General features: G+C 35.5%; 1 long non-coding RNA gene across 1 annotated transcript in view; it reads right to left on the reverse strand.

Moving 5' to 3' along the window:
* Positions 1-22,826, reverse strand: part of LOC106558802 — a 236,476-nt gene that overhangs the window by 128,104 nt on the left and 85,546 nt on the right. Inside the window, exon 3 of the long non-coding RNA XR_005353859.1 lies at positions 2,945-3,067. This is a non-coding gene — a long non-coding RNA (uncharacterized LOC106558802). The remainder of the gene's footprint in view (positions 1-2,944; positions 3,068-22,826) is intronic.

The following is a 22,826-nucleotide window of genomic DNA, read 5'->3' on the forward strand; positions in this document are numbered from 1 at the left end:
TCCAATAAAAAATATACAAAAAAAGAAGTGGAGAATCATGGTTGGTGCATTCAAGGTTTCAACACAATATTGGAAAGGAAACACTTACAAAACAGGTTTATGAGAAAAGGAATATGGGTTTAATTTTGCTATTATAATAATTTCCTATGCAAAGCATTGCCATAAAACTGATTTCTTGTTATATATCTTTCCAAAAGTAGTTGTGTTAAGAAGGAATGGTCACACCAAGGAAAAAATATTATTTCTAATCGCAAATTAGAAATGGCATTTGGTAATTAGAGAGGCTTATCTGTTTCTTGTGATGAATATCAGAGTTATGTATACAAAACTTACATTTTCCTATAACTTATTTCTTCTAGAAAGCAAATAAATTAATGTGTGGTTATAAATTATTTCCTTCAAAACCAGCAAAAGCCTGACTTCCAGGGTCCTTTACCTCCAAGCATGCACTAATAATATATTTTAAACAGCATTATAGGCTATATGACAAGTCAATAATTGTGTGTGTATGTGTGTGTGTGTGTAGTGAGGAATGCAGAGCATTATGAGAACTTTCTATTTTCCACTCAATTTTACTATAAACCTAAAACTGCCTTAAAAATAAAGTTTATTCATTTGAAAAAAGCATACACATAAATATGTTTCACAAAATTACAGGTCATTCTGAAAAGTATCCCAAAAGCTATATTCATAGTGGTAGAAATTCTATTCACAAACCTTATATTCCCAAACTTTCTGGTTTACCTGTCTTCTTTAGGTACTTTTCTCTTCCTTTCTCAGTTATCTCACACTAATACAATAAATCTTTTTAAAAACTTAATTCCCTTAGCTTATATTATGTCTGAACTCTCCTAGAGATGGGTCTCAACCTACCTCTGTGAAAGCATGAAGCACACGTATTTTATCCTTCCAGGAATATTTCATTCCTTGTTTCACTTTTTCAGAGAAGCCAGTGACTAACCATTCACCCATCTGTTAGCTTAATAGAATATTTCAGTCAATGAGGCTGGTGTCTGGAGCCAGGCAGGCCTGGTGGCACTGGGCTTTAGCCAAATATCTCAAACCATTTTTCTAAATGCTTTAGGTCCGGCAAAATACAAAGCTGGTTTTACCAAGTACTTTTTTCTCTTTAATTTCTTAATTTGTGCACATTGTGAGGAAAATGTAATCCATCTGTTTCATTGGCACTTAATTCGACAAACTACTGTTTTGTAAGAGTATTTGATGTCCAAGAAGCCTAGGAGAGTATTTATGAGTGTTTGAAAACCTCCACAACCCATCAGAACCCTTGGGAAGTGGGGTTCTCCAAAAGCAAATGGATCTCAGAATTTAGAAGGCACTGGTTTAGTAAAAAATACTGTGCTCTTAATATTCTTCATCTTAGAAAAGTTTTGTCTAGTACCAGCAGAAGAATTAATTAAAAATACAGTCTAGTGGATTTAATTATTAGGCTTTTGTTCTCAGTTTCTTGGCTTCTTCTAATTCTTTCTAATCCCCACTATTCCTAAGTGGTGTGATGTGTGGGTCCCAGCCCACATAATTTCTTTTTTCCATGCTCTGAGCATCAAAATATTATGTTTTTCTACAAAGGCTCTGATTACCTCTAAGTGATTCCGTTTCCCAGGGGTCTGGCTGTCTGTGCACTTGAGGAGGTTTGCATTGTATAGGCTGGCATCAAGCATAGTCCACATCGCTAGCTCTGCAGTATCTCGATGTGTGTTATTTTTGAGAAGCCTTCATGGACTCATAAATTGTAGCAGTGCTGGGTTAAGGGAAGCTAAATAGATTTCCTTTACCTCAGGATTTGGGTGCCTTTACTATTTTAGTAAATATTGTGCATCCCCTAGAGAGGACAGCATATGGGGCTTTGCAGTAATGTGTTCTTCCACAGAGCTCACTGTTCAGAGCATCTGGGTGGACTAAGAGATCTGGGAAAAAGCTTGGGAAAGTCTGACCCACATCTCTTCTCTTGGCATTTATTTCATTACTTTCCTGGTGTCTGTTGTCTAAAGACAAACCACAAATTGTCTTCTTTTTAAATTTAATTTTCTTTTCATTAGAAAAGAAAGGAGAAGCCTTCCATCATCAGTAGGCAGTCTGAAGTATCAAAGAATATTTTGCAACAATTTGAATGGAAATCCCCATTTATTGAACTGTTGCTTGATAGTATGGCAGTTTGGCTTTAAAAGAGCTAGTTTCTTGGATTAATTTCTACCAAACTGCATTACTATATACACTTTATCTTTTTTTAAAAAAAGAAAAGAATCCTATGAGAATTGGCACATGTTTACTAAGTTAGGAAAAGAAGAAGTAGAAAGAAATTTTTTAAATAGCTTTAAAATAAAAAGGAAATAGTGTTGGAAGTCTTTTCTATAATAATTTGTTCTATCTATCTATCTATCTATCTATCATCTATCTATCTATCATCTATCTATGTATCAATCATCTACTATCTATTGTCTGTCTACCCATCATCTCTATGCATACATGAAGGATATAAGAATTTGGAATTATTTGTTTTTTCCTTATTAAAACAGTCACTCTGAGATTAACCTTTCTCAAGTGACTGTATAGTATTTGTCTCAATCCCATGCCTCAGTTAGCTACCTGGTTAAGGAACGAACTTGGGAGATGAGTGGGTGGAGAAACTGCTTGTCTCAAAACACCCATGAGAAGAGTCACGTCCTTTGTCAGAGCATATAAATCTTTCAATTCACGGATGCCTTGGGAGATGTGTGTGTGTAGGAAAGAGAAGGAGGTCATGAGTTCATGACACAGAAAAGGAAAGAAATAACCTGCACCCTTTTCTCTGATGAGACATTTCTATCCCAGGAATGAGACATTTTCCCTTAAGCAACTTCTTTTTGCTCTACCTCTAATTCCAATCTCCATTTCAGGGCATAAGATATCACCAGAACACACAGTCACTGATTATTGAAATCACCTGGGTTAGCTGTGAGTCTTGCCCCCTTCTCTGCCATTGTCTTCCAGACCCCAGTTGATTCTCAAATGGTCATCATGCTCTCTTCCACTACCTTCACTCTGCAAGTAGGCCTCAGTGTGGTTTCTACCAACAAAAGAAGAAAATCACAAAAGATTCATGACTTCCTCTCTGTTTACACAAAACGTTTTATGCATATACATGCCACTATCAATGCATATATCTATTCATAAACCATTCATCTGACTCTTCATTCATGGATATATTGATTCATGTATGTATTCATCCACTTAACAAACATTTATTCAACACCTACTACATAGATGTTAAGGGTGTTTCCAAAGTTTCTCACTTCGTAACCAAGTAAAAGTCATCCCAGATTATCTGCAAAAGACTTCCAGATGAAATGTAAATACAGAGGAGGATAAATATTAAAGGCCAATAGCAACATTAATTGCAGGCTTAGTTACTTTTAGCTTACACATAATGATTTTTTTCTTGGACTTACCCAAGATCCACATAATTCTAAGGACATAATATTAACATTACGTCCAGAATCACAGAGAATGACATTTTGCTTAAATATAATATTCCAAATAGCAAACTGAGTCAATAGTCTACATTTTCTCTATATTTCCGCTTCTGATTTTATTATGCTTTTGTTTTAGCTAAGTTAAAGTTAAGTGAAATATCATTGTGGAATGAAAATATCTTAGAGATAGAAAAGTGTGGTTTATAAGACATGAATAGAATTAAATGCTATATTGATGTTTACTTCCAGGATTTCTGTGTTAGGTAAAATTTAAATCGCTAGTGTGGAGGAAAGAAAGTATTTCTCTGAAGAAGTTTTCAATACATTTAAAATGTTCCTAGCTCTCTTAGATATTTGTAATTCTTTTTTTCAACAAAGCCCTCCTTTCTCTGCTTTGTTTATATCTGTTTTCCCAGAAGAGTTGTCTACGTTCAACGTCTTCAATAAGTTTCCTTCCTTTTCCTATTACATGAATGCTAATTTGGCTCCTCCTCAGTCATTATTCCTATTTGCCTACAATGAAAATATAGGGAGTAACCTTTGACTCTCTTCTACTTCTTATATGCCACATCCAATCCATCAGCAAATCATGTCAATTTTTCCTTCAAATGTTATTCAGGGTCCAACTGATTGACTCCCCACTTCCATCGATAAGTCCCTGTACTAAGGGGTTCAGCTGTCAAAGAAGCTGTTCAGAACTCAAAATGAAAATCCGTATACTTATAGTGTGTATTGTTGGAAAAGAATGTGATAAAACAACAGCCTTAGCATAAGGATGCATTCTAGCCAAGGGCTGTCTCACAGCTGAGCTCAGGCTCCAATTGTGCTCCTTCTGCAGGGTTCTATTGTTTTCTCTCAAAGATCAGGGACCACAGATGTGTGTGTTGCATGGAACACACTGAAACCAGAGAGCCCAAAATGGATTTTTGACTGGTACTTTTTATATCTTGCTGCTTATGCAGGAGGGAGGGAGAAAATCTCAAGCAGACTCTCCACTGAGTGGCGGAGTCCCAATGCAGGGCTCAATTTCATGACCCGGTGATCATGATCTGAGCAGAAAATAAAGTTGATCACTTAACCAACTGAGCCACCCAGGGGCCCTGGAAATGCTGAATTTTAAGAAGTGTGTTGGGGCGGGGTGTCGGGGTGCCTGGGTGATTCAGTTGGTTAAGCATCTGCCTTCAGCTCAGGTCATGATCCGAGTTTTGAGATCAAGCCTCACATCAGGCTCTCTACTCAGTGGGGAGCCTGCTTCTCCCTCTCCTGCTGCTTGCTACCTCCTTCCACCTGCTTGTGCTCTCTCCATTATATCAAATAAATAAAAAAAAATCTTTTTAAAAAGTGAATGTATAATATCTGCCTGGAGCAGAATTAAGGAAAATGTCTTACAAATTCAGAAAAGATCATTGCTTTTAAATTTATAAATGTGAGTAAGGCATTGAAAAATAAGGGTAATTTGTTGTTGTTGTTAAACTATAAATCAAGGCACTGTGAGATAAATCAAGATCACCGCTCAAATTTCTAGATGTGAAGAGGCCTCCAGAATTCAGACACGGCTTCCCACTGAAGTGGTAATAGATTGCATAAAGAATATACACTGAATCTGAGCTCTGGAGCCACACATCCAACTGCCCATGTTTCTCTCTCCCATGCTCCTCAAACTCATCGTGTCAAAAGCTTCATCTCCCCTAGACAAATCTGTGCTAATTTGTGACCCTGTGCTAATCTCAATCTCAGTAAATGGTATCAGCATCATTTACCTGAAACAAAACAAAACCCCAAATCCTAGGAGATTTGTTTAACTCTTCTCTTCCTCAGCCTCAGAAACCAACCAAACATCAGTTTTATCCAGTAAATATTTGTAGATCCATCTACTCCTTTCCATTACCACTAACACTGCTCTAGTTAATGCCAATGTTATTTTTTTACCTGGATTCTGACCAATATCTCCTAACTGATCACCCACGTCTTTTCCACCAACCTCTATGTTCTCCATGTTTCAGCCAAAGTGAACTTACAAAAATGTGATTTGATTATGTTGCTCTTTTACTTCAATAATTTCTCATTATTCCCAACATAAAGTTCAAACTTCTTTACATTAAAAGGCCATCAGTGACCTGGCACTTGTCTAGTCTCCTGGCCTCAAATCCTCTACTCTCTCCCTTGTAAGCTAGGATACCAGGCTGAATTGCTTTTAAAATCTACAGTGTGCCAGGGTGAATTCTTCTGTTTTTTTTTTCCCATATAAATTCCTCAGGGAAGTTAACCTTGACACCCGTATTGTATAACCTCCTACCAAACATACACCCAGTTCTACATTGTGAAGTCAGACACTCGCACTTTGCATTTCCACAGCCCTCTGTAACTCTTCTATCCAAGTACCTATAACACTTTCCTGTAGTCATTTCAGCGCATAGGTATTTGAGGCCAGAAACTCTGCTTTTAACTCTTATAATGTCTACAGCAGTGTAGACATACATTGTACAAAAATGTTTGCTTTAATTATAAATAAATTCACAATTACAGCAAAACAACTACAACTACCACAATAAAACCCCAAAACTTGAGCTCCTTTTGAAAAATTCATAGATTATTCTGTACAGGGGCCCATGTTTTCTATGATCTCTGCTATCTATTCTTCTCCAACAAAAATTGTTTCCTTCATTAGGATATCTATTTGGTCACTGCAGGAATTCATATTTGTGATTATAGCTTCTAAATTCCTTGGGACTAAGGATCATGCCTATCTTACTTACCTCCAGATTTCCAATATCAAGCAAAGTTTCCAGGCAAAATACAGGCATTGGATAAATATTTATTGAATAAATGAGTGAACTGAATAGAGACATTAGAGAAAGTACATTCAGACAGGGAAAACTATGTAAATTAAGCAATTTCCAAGAGATTTTAATAAGAGTATTATAATTATGTTTGGAATTTTTCTTGAAATCATGGGCCTCAGAAGTTCCTCTAATTATGTGATTTTTCTGGCCTTAAGTATTACTTGCTGGGAGTAAGTAATGACAATTCTTAGCTATATCCTTTGTGCACTCTTAAATTAAGATTTGGGTATCATTACTGATTTTCATCTTTTCTCTATTACTATGTAAGAAACTCATTGTTCAACCCAGGAGTATATGGTATGTGAGTGTAATGTGTCAGCACATTAAACAAAACCTGGAAACCTTTTTAATCAATGCCATGAAGGTGGTTAGTACTGGTGTTGTGGCAAAGACTCTAAGAACTTGTTACAAAGGTTAATGATGATGTGATTTCTATTTACTGGAGAAATAGCAGGGTCTGGAGCCCTTTGTAGAAACTTGGTCTCTTTTTCCCTTCAGCATAGATTTTCTCTGCCCAGAAGAAATCAATTAATCTTTTTATGCCCAAGTTTATGCCTCTATAAACTGCAGAGAGCTCTCGCTACCTACGCTCAGAAGAATGTTCTGTTAAATAATGAAGTCATGTCTGAAAAGCACTATATAAAAACAAAGTATTATAATGTTTTTTTTTTTATCAAAATTAGCTTGTTTTCCAGTTTCTAACTAGTCTGTAATAACTGCAAGACAGTCCAATATTTTCTTGACCCCTTTTACTGGGTTACTCAAGTAGCTCCTAGGAATGCTAATGTGCATACATAATACTACATATATTGTAAACTAGTTCATGCATAAACCATTAGTTTTTAAGTACAGCACAAAGTATTTCTGTTGAAAAGAAAATGAGAGGAATATGCTTCACCTTCAATATTTTCCAAGCTAAGCAATGTGACTCGCCCCTTTAACATGTTTAGATTCACTTTCTGTAGTAAATATTCAAAAGTCACTTATTGGGGAAGAACAAAAGTGTGATACTACTTTCTCTGAGCCAATAAAGGAACCTCTGAACTTTCAAGCAATAGAAATTTCATAAGAGAGCATTGGCACTGGGGAAGCACTTGCATATTGATGCAGCAAAGCTTAACTAAACAACCAATTGCTTAAAATAGTACCAATCTGACCTTCTCTTTTCACTGCAAGATACAATACTGTTTATTACGTGCTTTCAGGTTGCAGTAAAGAACGTTTCTCCACATTATGCAGTTATTCACTACCTTTGTTCAGTCTTCAATTATATTTAGAGTTTCGGATATTGCAGAAAATGTCTTTATGGGTTTTGTACTTTACAAAATTCAATTAAATTCTAATTTTCATGAAGCAAACTCACTCTTCATTCTAGATAGTACAACAGAAAGTTGTCAGAGCTTTAGCCATATTGAGCCTCTATCAAAATATATCCAGGGGCACCTGGGTGGCTCAGGTTCAGCTTTCAACTCTTGGTTTGGCTCAGGTCATGATCTCAAAGTCCTGGGATCAAGCCCCTTGTTGGGCTTTGGGTGGATCTGTTTGTCCCTCTCCCTCCCTGCCTGCTCCTTCCCCTCACCCCTGATCATTCTTTCTCTCAAAAATAACAAATAAAATTCTTTTAAAAACAACAACAACAAAGAACAAAAAAAAAAAATGTGTCCAGAGAGGGAAAGGCATACAATAAATGTCTGAAGTTAATAAAAAATGTTTTATTAAGATATATTTCATTATGATTATTTTCTTGAACTTTTTTCATTGACTCCTTATCAAATGGTCATTTACATATTGCTTTCCTGAATCAAATTTATCATTTAAAACATATATTTGCCAAAAGACGTTTTCCCTCCTCTTTAAAAATAGAAAAGGGATATTCTTTCAGTTCTTCATGAAAAAGATTTTTTTTTTTTGGCAACTCTCCTCTCTTCAATGAACTGTGAAGATATCTGAAGTCTGAGGAAGGGTTCTTACCCCTCAGAATACCAATCCCATGTAATGATAGTCTAACTGGTCTTGGTGACAAAGACCTGGAAAAGGGAAGATAAGCAAAGGGGGTCTTGGTTTAAGACTAATAGGAATGAAGATTTAAGTGCTAACTTGTGTTGTAGGACAGTTAAGGAAGACTTTCAACATGGTGGTGAAGGGGAGTACAATGGAGAGCTTCTACATGATAGCAAAAGCCTCCACCTTTATTTTGGAAGGAAGGGAGGACTAAGCATGTTTATCTTGAATTTGCCTATATAATTCAATCATTCCCTGGCATGAGCTCCCCCCCTACTTACCAGAAGCCTCCTCACACCCAGGAACATATGTTTTCAATTGCAAAGTGCTTGCAAGAAGACCACCTGCCAGCAAAGGGAATGTTTTCCCTCTCCCAGTGGGGGTCTTGCAGACAGGTTTTAATGTAGTTAAACAGGAACAGAGCAAGAAGCCTGCAAGAATGATCTTACAGGCTACTCTGCTTATTGAGATTTTCTTTTAAATAGAGAAGGGAACTGTGTAAGATATTAAAATGATCTTTTTTATTCTCTTTATCAGCCCTCCATCAGAACTCTGAGTCTTTTCTTCCCTATACACCTCTCTATATTTCTTTATTCAGCCACGTTTTGTGATATGACCCAATAGCTTTAACTAAATGAATACAATCCTTTAAAAGTTTCTATTTTTCAGTGCCATTACTCTAAAGCAAATACAAAAATCTGACTATGAGTGTAGATGAAAACAAATATTGTTTACACTCTGCCTATTATACTTCGGAAGTGCAGAGAAAATATGGGGGCTGTTGAGGAACTAATTGCTGAAACATTTAAGTACTAAAGTTAATACTTGAGCATCAAATGGCAACATTTTGTGCAGAAAGTAAAGTTGTTCGGGGGAGCTAGGGTAGAGGGGAATAAAGGAGAGAAGAAATCAAATATCCTCAAAAGAGTTTAGGAATGGGGTTGTTCCTTACTTATCCTCCTGGTTTTCTTTTCACACATACTCAGTCATTCTATGAAGTGTAAACAGATGCTGGGAATTGGAGTTCTGGGGTTCAGTAAATGTTTTTTTCTTCTAAAAAAACAGGATAAGGAAATTTCAGCTGCCATATTGGGGAGAGACTAGGCTGTGGACAAAGGGGTCACTACATATTTTATTTCATAAAATCATTCTCACAATCAAATGCGTAGAGGAAGTGCTTCCTCCTCTGATGTTCCTGGAGTCCTCTTCATCCCCCACCCTATGAGAGGACTTTATATTAATCTCACAAATCCAGAGAATGCAAGTAAAATAACCCCATCAACTGTGATAGCCTTGTGTGGGGGTCTGAGTACACTGGGCCTCATCCCAACACTGCAGGCACATTCCACAGGAATGAAAATGATCTGAGACACCCAGCCGCAGTTGACAAAATCTAGGAGGCAGGTGACAAAGTGATGACATGGTCAATGATGACAGCCAAAAAGCAGTTCCAAGTTAATATCACATACAGAGACTTGCACCAGCTTCATTCTGTATCACATTGTTATGTGATAGACACAAACTGCAGTGAGGGGAAGAAAAAAAAAAAAAAACTCATTCCACAGACCTTCACTGTTGTGTAATCAGATTACAATGCAAAGGTTTGCTACCCATGGGAGGTCTTTGAGCAATTCACCACCCAGGAACCCAAAGCAAACTAGATGAACTTTGCTTAAAACAATAAGCTGAAGGTTCTGTATTATATTACCTCATCAGGCAGAAGTGAGGAGAAGAAACTGGAATATAAGAAGGAAATAGGTAAACCTCCTAGGGTTACTTTCTCATGACACGTTTCTCTTGAGAATTCATAGGTCAGCACTGTTTTATAATAACCTGCTTTTAAAATTACATGACAGAAGCATGTGTAATTTGTGTTTTCTGACCCGAGAGCAATCTCTCAGTAAAACAGCGTGGCTAAGTGCCTGCCAAGGCAACCCCTAGTCTGTAATCCTCTAGGAAGTAAGGGTGGAGAGTATTCCCGAAGTATCCATTGCTTTCTCTCGTTTATTACGGGGAAAATCTATTGCTTAACGTGAATTTTTGTTCTTTGTCTCAGAAGCCCCACTGTCTGTGCAAATCATGACGTTTGTACCTTCTTGCTCTACAAGGAGGGAAATATAATTTTTTTCCTTTAGCCAAAGAAAATTAGAATTTATGGGATTTATTTTCGTGGCCCAGAGCCACACACCTCACACCTCACCAAATACTCTTCTGTAGCATGTCTCCATAATTAGAATGAAAGAAAAAGTAGTGTTTGAAGATAAAATCTATTATCTTGTTCAGAATACTCACACTGTGGCAGAAATGGATTGCCAAGTTTTAGAACAAGGTAGAGTTCTGAAAAAAATCCTTTTTTTCCTCCTCATCATGACTGTATTGACCTTGAATTCAACCAATTTGACCTTCGGCCTGTCACCTAGCCTTCCTGTTCCTGCCTCTCCCTTCTAATCTCCGTCCTTCCTTCCTTCCTTCCCTTGACAAACATGTATTGATGACCACTTACTTACTCTGTGCCAGGCAGTTGTGCTAGGCTCCAAAGGTGAGAGAAAAGGAATCCAAAATGTAGGAAAAGTTTTCTCTTTTACATTTCACTTTATACACTCCTAAAATATTTGAAGTTTCTCCCAACAAGCTTGTATCACTTTTTTTAAGATATTCTAAAAGAATCTTTTTAAAAAATAATCATGCTATCCTAATACAGCTTGATAATTTTTTTTTCTGTAAAGGATAAATAGTAAATATTTTAGGCTCTGTGGGCCATATGGTCTCTGATGGAGCTACTCAATTTTGCCAACCACAGTGTGAAAGCAGCCATAGATAATACCTAAATAAATAGGTGTGGCTATGTTCCAATAAAACTTTATTTACAAAAACAGGTGATAGTTCAGATTTGGCTCATGCTATTGTTTGCTGACCCCTGATCTAAAAGATTGAAACAAGGCCCTATATTCCAGGGAAACATAATCCAGCAATTTTTTTCCCCAGTAGCATCATGCATGAGACATAGCATGCATTGAATTAAATATCGGAGCACACTGGTTTTAAGGAAATTATTAACCACCTCTGACCCTCAGTCCTCTTATTTATAAATTCTTATGGAACCCGAATTAGATATTCTTTATTGCTTTTCCAATTCTGAATTTTGCTTATGTCTTATCACATACCAACTTCTATCATGCCACCAAACTTGTGAAGAATAGAAGTTGCTTGCTAAAATTTCTCTGAGCAATATATGTAGAGAACAGGTAGTTGGTGCCATTGATATGATCTGAAGTGTGGGAGCTGTTGATCTGAGAAAGTCAATTATGAGTCCTCCTAAACAAATAGAATAAGTCACATTTCATTTATGAAGCATTTTTATATACATTCTCACAAATAATCCTCAATACAACTACATTGGATGGCAAGAATAGATACTTCCTTCATCTTTCAAATAAGAAAAGAGAGGATTAGAGAAATTAAATTACTTGCCCAGTGTCCTCCATCTACTGCCTAGATGAGCAAAACATTAATGCCACCCACATTCTAATTCAGAGCTCTTCAAACCATGCAAGTCTTCTTCCAAAATACACACTTTGAATCACATTAAAAAATTGCAAATGAATGTAAAGTGATGGACTGACAGTACAAAAATGACTACTGAATTGCACCAATAAAGGTAGATGTTTTGTAATAGAGTTCTATGAAGTAGGAAAACAAAACACAACCACAGAAACAATATATGCCGAAGAACCCACCTATACTCTGATAGCCCACACCAGAATACAAGTCTCACACACAAGCATGAGGCATGCAGTTCATGTAGAATTTTACTGTCTAGCCCATAATTACAAAGAAATTTCATTTTTATTTTCCAGGAGAATGTTTAATAATAAAACTACTAATATCTTTCTGATTAAACATCTTCAAAATAAAAATACATTTACAAATTGCACATTTTAAAAGTTTTTTTTTTCTTATTAAACTTGAAGCTTTGGTTATTCCAGATGACAACAAAAATATCACATATTTCCAAAAAATTGTATTTTTAATGATTTAGTTTTCACTTTTTTCTTCATGTTTTTAACACTCCATCTGGTTTTATGTATTCAATGTCCTTTTCCTTTTTGCCAAGCTAAAAAAAAAAAAAATGCACATGCACCACTCTGCATCTTCAAAGCATTTTACAAACACTACCAAATTGGAATTCTTTAGTGGTTTAAAATTAGCTCCTTCTTATTTTTCTCATGAGCCTCTAACATGCCTCAGTAAATGGTTTTTCTTCTGTTGTTTCAAAAAAAATTTGTTTCCATATTTAAGTAAATATTATTTGTATGTCACTCAGCATGTATTAGAACATTTATATAGTCCAGGCTTTTAAAGAAAAAAATTAAGAAATGGCAAATTCTTGCTTTTATTTTTCCTGTGAAGTTTTACATGGGTTTACCACATTCTATGTGTCAAGCATTTGTGTGGCTGCAGTGTATTTTAACAAAGAAAAGGAAGTGAGTCTCTACATTTCAGGAACTCATGATTGTTGGGGAAACAGGTACATGAGTACCTCATTTCACTAAAGACAGACAGATGAATTCTAGCTAACAATGAGGGCATGGAACACTAATACTACATCCTTATTGTGTGCAAGGCATTTTCTAAAAGCTCTTCAACACAATGAACTCCGTTAATGTTAATATACTACAGGAAACAACAAAGTACTATGGATTTATGATAGGGGGAATAAAAATTAATTTCAACTGCTTATTAATTTTTTGGCCAAGTTTGCGAGCATTTCAAATGCTTCTCAAATAATTCTTTCTCTCATTGCCTCACACATTATCAGCTACTTTTATGCCATATTCCCCACACACACACACCTTTCAAATGTATAGTTTGTAAAACCCCTGCTATGGGCTGAAAAGTGCCCCCCATCACCAAATATTCATATGGAAATCCTAACCTCCAGTGCCTGAGAATGTGATTCTATTTAGAGATAGGGTTTTTCAAGAAGTAATTAACTTAATCTGAGATCATTAGGATGGGCCCTAATCCAACATGAGAGGTGTCCTTATAAGAAGAGAATCTCTGGACACAGATGAGTACAGAGGAAGGACCACAGGAAGAAGATTGCTACTTAAAAGCCAAAAAAAGATTTCAGAAGAAACTAGCCCTGCTGATCTAGGTCTTGTAGCGTTCAGAACCATGAGAAAAAAACATTCCTATTGTTTAAGTCACCCAGTCTGTGGTACTTTGTTATGGCAACCTGGGCAGATTAATCCACCCTAAATTGTACGTGCTTCCTACAAGACTTTTCATCATATATACTTCTATTTTATTTATTTCTTATATTTTAAAAATAATCCTTTGTAAGAAAAGGACATAATATTTAAAAATAAAAATTGAAAGGGGAAAATCAGACCCCATAATGGTATTACCAGGCTACTAGCACATTAGGTAACTTTAACCCACTCACATGGAAAGGGCCCTTGTACATTCCCAGCCCTGATGGTAGAAACAAAAAGCTTATTTTTCCTTGAAAGAGTTTATTTAAATAACAAATAGATAAAATTCATGTATCATAAGAGAGCATTTATTTAAGAGCTGAGAAAAGAAATCAGATGATCTCTTGTTTATCTCCAACTCTCAGTTCTGAATGCTAGTTCTTAGGATTTTTTAGAGTGTATGCATTTTTCTAAGACATTGATATTAGTTGTAAGAATGGCCTAGCCCAGGAAAATAAATATTTTAAGAAAGGGTGTATAGAATAAAAAATTGTATAAATTATTATTAGAAATATTTTCTTAATTCGGAACAATTACTGAGGTAGGAAGGAGTGATTAAAAGTCACTCTTGTTTTCTTTGGACTCTTGGAGGTCTTCAAATACAATATTCTCATAGTTTATATTCTGAGATTTGGGCCTGAACAGAAAATACAAAATATGTCTGCTTAGAATTCAAACGTTTCAGCAATGACAAATATTATTAATAAATAATATTAAATTACTTTTTTGTTGTTGTTTCAAGCACCGTTTCTCTCTGAACAACTACTGCTTCTCTTGCCTCTTCCTTGGCAGAGGTTCCAATTCCTGCCATCTCTCCTCGAAAACTTGCATGGCACAGAATACTACAGCTCCTAAACATACTCTAGAGGTAACCCTTTGTGTGTTTGTGCATGCACACTCGTGTGTGTCTATGTGTGCCACTGACTTCACTCACCTGGAACATTTTGGCTCCCTTTTTTCTCCTTTTCTATTCTCCAGAGAATATATTTTTAATTATTAATTATAAACCTTTCTTAACTATTAGGGACCACAGAAGTACATACTTTCAAATTTTATTTTTTTAATTAATAATTTAATCTAGATTTACAAATTTACTGCTCTGAAGTTACCTTTTTGTCTTATAATTTTTCAATCTCCTGTGTATTGTCCTTGTTCCTCTTTCCTATCTGACAATTATTTGTACCTTTTTTGTCTTGGTCATATTTACTAAAGTATCATATTTGTCTTTTCAAAATACAGGGGATTTTTTTTGAATTTTTATTCATCAGTTTTTCATTTTGTTTTCTATTTAGTTGGTTTATGCTTTCATTTACATTAATCCCTTTCTTCTATTTTATGTTTATCTTGTTTTGTTTTCCTAGATTCTTGTCTTAAAAGCATAGATCATTTATTTTTAATTGCCTCTCTTTTTTTAAAGATCTTATTTATTTATTTGAGAGAGAGGGTGAACGCCAGTGCGGGGGAGGGCAGAGGCAGAGGGAGAACCAGATTCCCCATTGAACAGGAGCCCAACATGGGGCTCAATCCCAGGACCCCAGGATCATGACCCAAGCTGAAGGCAGATGCTTAACCTACTGAGCCACTCAGGCGCCCCTTTAATTCTCTTTTTAAATAGATACATTTACGTTCATACAGTTTCTTCTCAGTTTTGCTCCACATTCCCCTAGTTTTGTTATATAACACTTTTCCTTTGTTTATTTAGCTCTGAATAGCTTACAAGTTCCATATTGATTTTTGCTTTAGCCTAATAACTATTTGGTTGTGTGTGTGTGTTTGCACACATGTATGTGTTTAATTTCCTCATATATGGAGATTTTTTGAGCAGTGGAATTTCTTGTAATTGTTGATGAATAAGTAAATGTAGCCTGTATAATATCACCTTTATGGAATTTGCTGACATTTTCATTGTGGTCTAGCGCATGATAAATTTTTGTGGCTGTAGTCTGTGTGCTTGAAAATGATATGTAGTTTTGTGCGCATGGTACAGGCTTCTTTGTATAGCTACTCAGTCAGGCTGGTTAAGAGCATTACACAACTCCTCCATACCCTCCTTATTACTGGGTGGTTTCTTGGTTGGTTTCTAAGAGAGGGATGTTCAGCTTCTCACTGTGATTATGAATTTGCCCATTTTACTCCGTAGGGCTAGAGTGTTTGCTTTACATATTCCCCTTTGTGGTACTGCAGCTAACCAACTTGTTGGTCACCCATGGTTCTGTGGCCCCGGTGTCTATTACTGAGATGATGAAGCAGGTTTGCTATTTCTCACATTCAGCTACAGAATTTCTCTTGCACATTTTGCATTCTTCTGCTTTCAGGATTTCTTTACATGTTCCAGTCTTCTGAGAGTTATTTCTTGCTTGTGAGCATTAAGAATGTAAAGAGCAAAAGAGGCAGGAGGAGAAGCTACGTAACGCATTTGCTCATTGCAATCCTTTCAAGATTGTGCTCGAGTTACTCTACAGGGCTTCTGATACCATTTCTCTTCCATTCCCCCAGCTTCCCTCGGATCCTGCCACCCAAGTCCCAACTTTCCAACCCCACCAATCTTGTTTCAGTTTGTCAATGTGGAAAGTTCTTTCCCCCCCAAAAAAGTTCTTTCCTCACATATGACTTCTACACATCAGTGTTCTGTACCTGGAATTGCCATTTTCTCTATAATTTACCGATTAACCATACTTACCCTTCAGAAATCAGGTTAAATGGCATTTACTCAGATACTTGTTGGATAATGTACTATAAATCAGTTCTACTTTCTTGCAGTACTTATACTTTTTTTTGGTAGTACCCTTCAAAATCATGTATTTTAAAAAATCTGATTATTTACTTGTTTATTCCTTCCTCCCAATTAGTTTCAAACCCTAACTGTACAGGGACTATATCTATCTGTTCCTTACTATATTCCCATGCCAAGATAGGCCTAGCAACATGGTAGCTATCAGAAGAACATTTATTGAATGAATGAGGGCATATTAGCCTCAAATAGTTACACATTTAAAGTTGAGGAAGGATCACAAGTGCTATATACGGTTAAAATTCCACACAGATGTGACACATTCCATCTTAAAGACATGTACCTATTCTGAGAAATTAAGAGAATCATAATAGCTACAAGTAACAGTGCCAAGCATTTTATATTCATTATAGCTAATCTTTATAATAACACTGACATTTCAGAAGAGTAAATTGAAGATTAGGGAAATTAAATAACTTACTCAAGATCAAGTTATCTGTAATAGCAGAGCTGGAATTCAAAACCAGATGTGTTTGTTTCTAAAACTTGTCCTTTCTTTCCACTACAATTCTGTGCACCATTAGATAACATTTGGTAGTCTAAGAAATACTATTAGTTTTGTTTTGAAAGCAATTTATTTTAAGGAAGCTAAAGTGATATTTTCAGGCTTGAACTTGATCCAAAGTAAGACAAATATAAAATGTAATTAATTATCGATTTAGATGCTTTTTTTCAAATTTTAAACAGCTAAATAAACATTCAAAGATATCCCTTCAGACTAGGTCTTTAGATTCTTGGGGCAGGACCTCTCCAACAAATTTTATTGAGTTCAATTTACCAAAGTGAATAGGCATGACCACAGGACTTAATGGGAACATATAAGTACCAGCCTTTATTTCTCCATTAAGGCCATGTGGATGAGCTCTATTTAATACTTTCTTCAGCTTAACCCTGCCATGCATTAAAATAACAACTCAAGTCAATTCGGGCCATGCAGTTATGTCACATAAAGTCAACAAACATCTGGACAATTGATCAAATATCTGGATGGTTGATGACATCTGTGACTAACCTGATGGAACACTTGGACATCCTTAAAACAGCCTGAAAGATAATCTTGGTCTGACTCTCTGACAGGAGTGAGGAAATATATAGCTGTCTTTCAGACCTTTCGTCACCTGCCTAATATTCTAAATGTGTCTCATTAGGAGATGAATAGTGTGAGTGAGTGTGTGTGTGTGTGTGTGTGTAAGCATGTTTTACATTCCTATTATCTCTAGAGGGGGGTTTTGTTTAGTTTCTGTGACTGAATATTAAAACAAAAATGAAGAGAACAAGTTGGAAAGATTTTTATAAAAACAATAAATTCACTCCACCCTTATTACAGCATTACTCCTACTTAGCTAGTTTTCTAAATAGTTTTGCAATAGAAGTAATAAAGAAAAGGTATAAAAATCTAGAACCTAATAAATGATAAACACTCAGAAAGAAAAACCTCAGTAATATTTAAAATGTCAATATAAAATATACCTATATAAGAAAAACATGAGATGATAAACTTATGAAATCAATACATAAAAAGAGAAACTGAGTATAATACCTTTGAAAGAGTGTCACATAAAACTTAGCACCTGAATTACTATAATAACATACACCAAAAATTCATAATATATGAATTAGCAATTGTCTTGAACCTAATTTTCCTCATGTTGATTAAAATAATTTATATTTTGTTTTCCCCCAAATACTGCTTTTGTAAGTTCATTTACCTTTTAAATTTTTATTCACTTTTGAAGATATTTATTCCCTATATAAAAAGGCCATCATATCTTCCCTCTATGAGACAAACATGAAAAGCATTCATTGGGTTTGTTGCAAACAAATATAAATAAGCATAAAATGGCCATTAAAGTCTTGGGTCTGCAGCTATCCTACTTGCCCATTTAAATCACACACGCAAAAGACATGTAATCCATGCATAAAAGATTGCCTATTATTTCTCTTTATTTCTTTTCTGAAAGAAGGAGTTTCTTTCAGAAAAGTTAGTTAATCTGTCTGTGCCTCTGTGTGCCTTACTGACAAATGAAAATAACAGTAACCAAATAAGGTCATTTTGAAAATAAATTAGGTAGGATACACAAAACAATTGTACCTGACACCGAGAAAATGCTCAAAAATCATTAAGAAGGAAATAAACTCACTGGTGTATTTCTAGTATCACTTTTGTAAATGGGGTTCTATGACTACTTAATAAAAGATCCAGTGTACCTAGAGCCAACTTTTTCACAGCAACAAGAATGGAGGAAAAATAGACAAAAGATGACAAGGAAGATGATGCAAGGAAATAAAGTACAGGGAAAACTGTACTGTTTCCTGTAGTGCTAAGAGGTGATAAAGGAAAAGACACTAGTCTTTGTCATAGGCTGCTGAACATTTTACAGACTTGTTCTTCATGTCTGGATAACTTGTTTTTGTCCCCCACATTATATCATGAAACTCAAACATCATTACAAATCAACCTTTTCTCTGGTTTCATCTTCAGTGTTCCCCTCCCATTGCTTCCATTCAGTATTTTTTTTAAAGATTTTATTTATTTATTCATGAGAGACACAGAGAGAGAGAGAGGCAGAGACACATGCAGAGGGAGAAGCAGGCCCCATACAAGGGGCGGGATGTGGGACTCGATCCTGAGACCATGGGATCACGCCCTGGGCCAAAGGCAGACGCTCAACCACAGCCACCCAGGCATCCCTCCCATTCAGTATTTGACAAAATAGGTCGACCTCCATCTTTCTCTATTCCTTTTGCTTAATGACGAGGTATAGGTGTTTTCCTTTATCCCACTCTTCTTTCTCCTTCCGTGATTTTTTTTTCTTTCTTCCACACTCCTTCTTGCACATTTTCCAAGATTTTTTATACTAGATAAATGATATTCTATATGTGAAACACCAAACCTAGTGTCTGATATATGAAAAGCAATCGACAAATATGTTTCCTTTGTTTTCTGATACTCTTCTCTTCTCGATGATATCATCAGGGTTTGTGACGCCAGTAATAGCTTCCAAAAAGATGAGTCTTAAATTTCTGTTTTCTACTGACTTTTCTCCTTGGATTCATTCCTTTGTTCCTACCTGCCTCCTAGATGAGCAGCTGTTAAGCTCAGTACATCCTGTCCCTTCTCTTGTCCATATACCACTACCCCCAAACTTCTGCACAACTCCTCCAACTTTATGTGGTGCTGGTAATTTATTTTTATCACTCTTGAAGTAACACAGATGACTTTCTTTGTTCTTACCTTTAAAAGACACAAGCTCTTAAAGGATCTACCTTCAAAATATCTGTCACATTCATGTCCTCTTTTAAATTCTCAACATCATCTTACTAGTTCAAGACTGTAAGCATTCAAACCTGGGCCATTTAGCATAGACGAAAGAATGTCTCATCCCAAATCTATACTTTCAATATTTTGTTGTCATTGATACCACATTAATCTTCCTATAAATGTGCCTGGAACATGTCCTTGATTATGCACTTTTTTAAAAACATTTTAAACATTCTCCCAAATACAAACTCCATATTTTTTGTAGTATTTATCAACTTATTTTTTTCCATTTTATTTTTCATTTTTTTAAATTGTATTTAAATTCAAATAATTAATATATAATGTATTATTGGTTTCAGAGTTAGAGGCCAGTGATTCATCAATCTTATATAATTTCCAGTGCTCATTACGTCATGTGCCCTCCTTAGTGTTCAACTTATGTTTGTAGACTTATCTCTAATGATTTTAATTCTTATTCTGTTATAACAAAACTACACGATTAAGAGTTCCTTGCTTCTGCCTTGTTCTCTCTTACCTTGTCTTCCTCTATATGAGATTGTCCCCCCCCCCCCCCATAACCACTGTTGATTGACGTTGAATTCATAGTTTAAGACTCAGAGTATGTACCATTTCCTTAAGTGAGAATATAATTCTCAGGCTTAGCAGGAAACATATATAACACTTTTTGTTGTTGTTGTTCACAGCCTCTACCATAATGCCCAGCATTTGGTAATTAAAATATATCTGATAAATGCAGAGACATACTGTCCTTGGGCATACACTTGGGTTATCACTATGTGCCCTAGAATAAAGCCCTTTAAGAAAAGGAACTTTGTCCTATATTTCATGTTTCATTTTTCAACAATTCCCAGAATATTCCAAGAACACCTAAAAGAAGGGAAATAAATTTAATTTCATTTTGATTGTTGGTTTTGAAGAGAGCAGATAGTTATATCTCACAGATTGAAATATGAAATGACAACTAGCATGGTCAGAACAAGCCATTTCCAGGGGCCTAATTTGAGTTATCAGAATTGCAATTTCAGCAACAGGAGTAAGAACCACTGTAACCACAACCAGATTTGAGCAAAATATGATAGGTCTTACACTCAAAAAGCCTCAGCCATTGTGATTAAAAAAAAAAAATTTAAACAGGCCAGTAAAAGAAATGGTCAGAGAGGAGAAAAGAGTCACTTAGTGCTGCTGATAACTCCTTCACCAGCAGATGGAAGGTGGGGAATTCTGAACAACAGCTGGTGCTACGAGGGGCTTAAATATTCATGTCAACCTTTCAAGAAGGAATATACCAATACTTCCTTCCCCCCAACACATACACACACAGTTTTAGAGATAAATACAAGAAAGTAGACAGGGGAAAGAAGATTTCCCTTTTGTGGCACACTAAATACAAATGCTATCATTACGTTTTGATAGCAATCTAGGGAAATGTCTCCATCTGCTCTTATCTCAGTGGTAAGAAGCTTTTATGAGGTGATTGACAATTCATTTTTTTTAGAATTAATTTTAGACTAACAAACCTCCAGTAGTATGAGCCAGTTCCTTAAAATTCTTTCTTTCCATCCCTTCTCCTGCTCTCCTTCCTTCTTGTTGGTTCTATTTCTCTGGAGGATTCTGATTAGTACATTCTGTGAAAGTAGTCATTTATAGTTGAGGAAAAGTTTCATCACTATTTTGAAATTTTGAAATCTCTTTCCATTACCATCAAAATGTTAGATGATATTAGTCAATGAAAGAAGAGGAGAAAGAAGAAAGAAAGGAAAGAAAGATAGAAAGAAAGAAAGAAAGAAAGAAAGAAAGAAAGAAAGAAAGAAAGAAAGCGAACAGTTAGATTTAAGAAGAATTGCATTTTTTAAAGACCATTTAAGTAGTTCAAGTTAGCCAAATTCTGGTTAATGGTGAGAAAGGAGTTTCCATCAAAATATAAAATAGTGATTAATACCCCTCTGCCATTTGCTTTTTTCTTTTTTTGCCATTTGCTACTTTTTATGAGACCAAAGTTTTTACATTAGTGACTCTCAAGATTTCAGAGAGGTGATCATTAAAAAATCTTGATTAGAAATTTGATGAAGCTACTTCAAACATAAATTCTAAATTAAAAATTATAGCCACATTTACAAATTCAACTTTCTTAGAAAAATATTGAAAATGTTTTATTTGAAAGTTTTACACAAAACTATTTAGTTTATTTCCTGACATTTTGTATTTTATTTTTATCATTTATTGTAATTTTATGACTTAAATAAAATGCAATTAAAAAACAGGATTAATGTAGAATCTCTAAATTTCTACCTCAATTTATCTCTCTATGCCACATAAATATTATAATTTGTGATGTGTCATAATATGAAAAAGGTTGGAAGCACTGCTGTAAAGAAAAAAAAACTGGACTATTTTTCTAATGGCAATAGAGAATCAATGAACTTTATAGAACCAAAAGAACATTAGAGATTTGCATATAATTTTCTCACCACATTGTACCTAGATGGCTTTGCATCTCATAGCAGGAAGTACTTTAGATAAACCTCAGATTTCAAAAGCTTTCAGATATAATTGCCTCATTGCAATGAACAAGAAAAAGCAAGACTAGATAGATGGAGACTATGGGAAGATTCTTGCAATAATCAGGTGAGTGATGTAGCCTGAATAGTGACCATGGTAATAGAGAAAAACCAGAAGCTTTGGTTTATGTTTATTAATTAGAATCAATAGAATTTTTTATTGATTTGATGTGAGGAGTCATGAAGGAGGAGGAGGGAATCAAGGTTTCTGGCTTGAATAATACAAATTGGGAACAGTCCCTATAAAGAGCACTGTGTTACCTGAATATGGTGTAGAACTACATTCACACTAGTCCTTACCCTCTGCATCCTTCGTGACTGATGGTGGCCCTCAAGTCTTGTTCTCAGAGTCTAAAGAACATAAAAAGGGATGCCTGGGTGGCTCAGCGGTTGAGTGTCTGCCTTTGGCTCAGGGTGTGATCCCAGAGTCCAGTGCTGGAATTCCACATCAGGCTTCCTCGATGGAGCCTGCTTATGTCTCTACCTCTCTCTCTGTGTATTGTTCATGAATAAATAAATAAAATCTTTTTTTAAAAGAAAGAACACGAAAAGACTATCAGCTTTTTGACATTTTCTCCACTGATCAAAAAAAGAATAGAATAGCTTTCACTTCCTTCAC

The sequence above is a fragment of the Canis lupus genome, chromosome 1 (assembly GCF_011100685.1).
Source record: "Canis lupus familiaris isolate Mischka breed German Shepherd chromosome 1, alternate assembly UU_Cfam_GSD_1.0, whole genome shotgun sequence".
Lineage (NCBI taxonomy): Eukaryota > Metazoa > Chordata > Mammalia > Carnivora > Canidae > Canis > Canis lupus.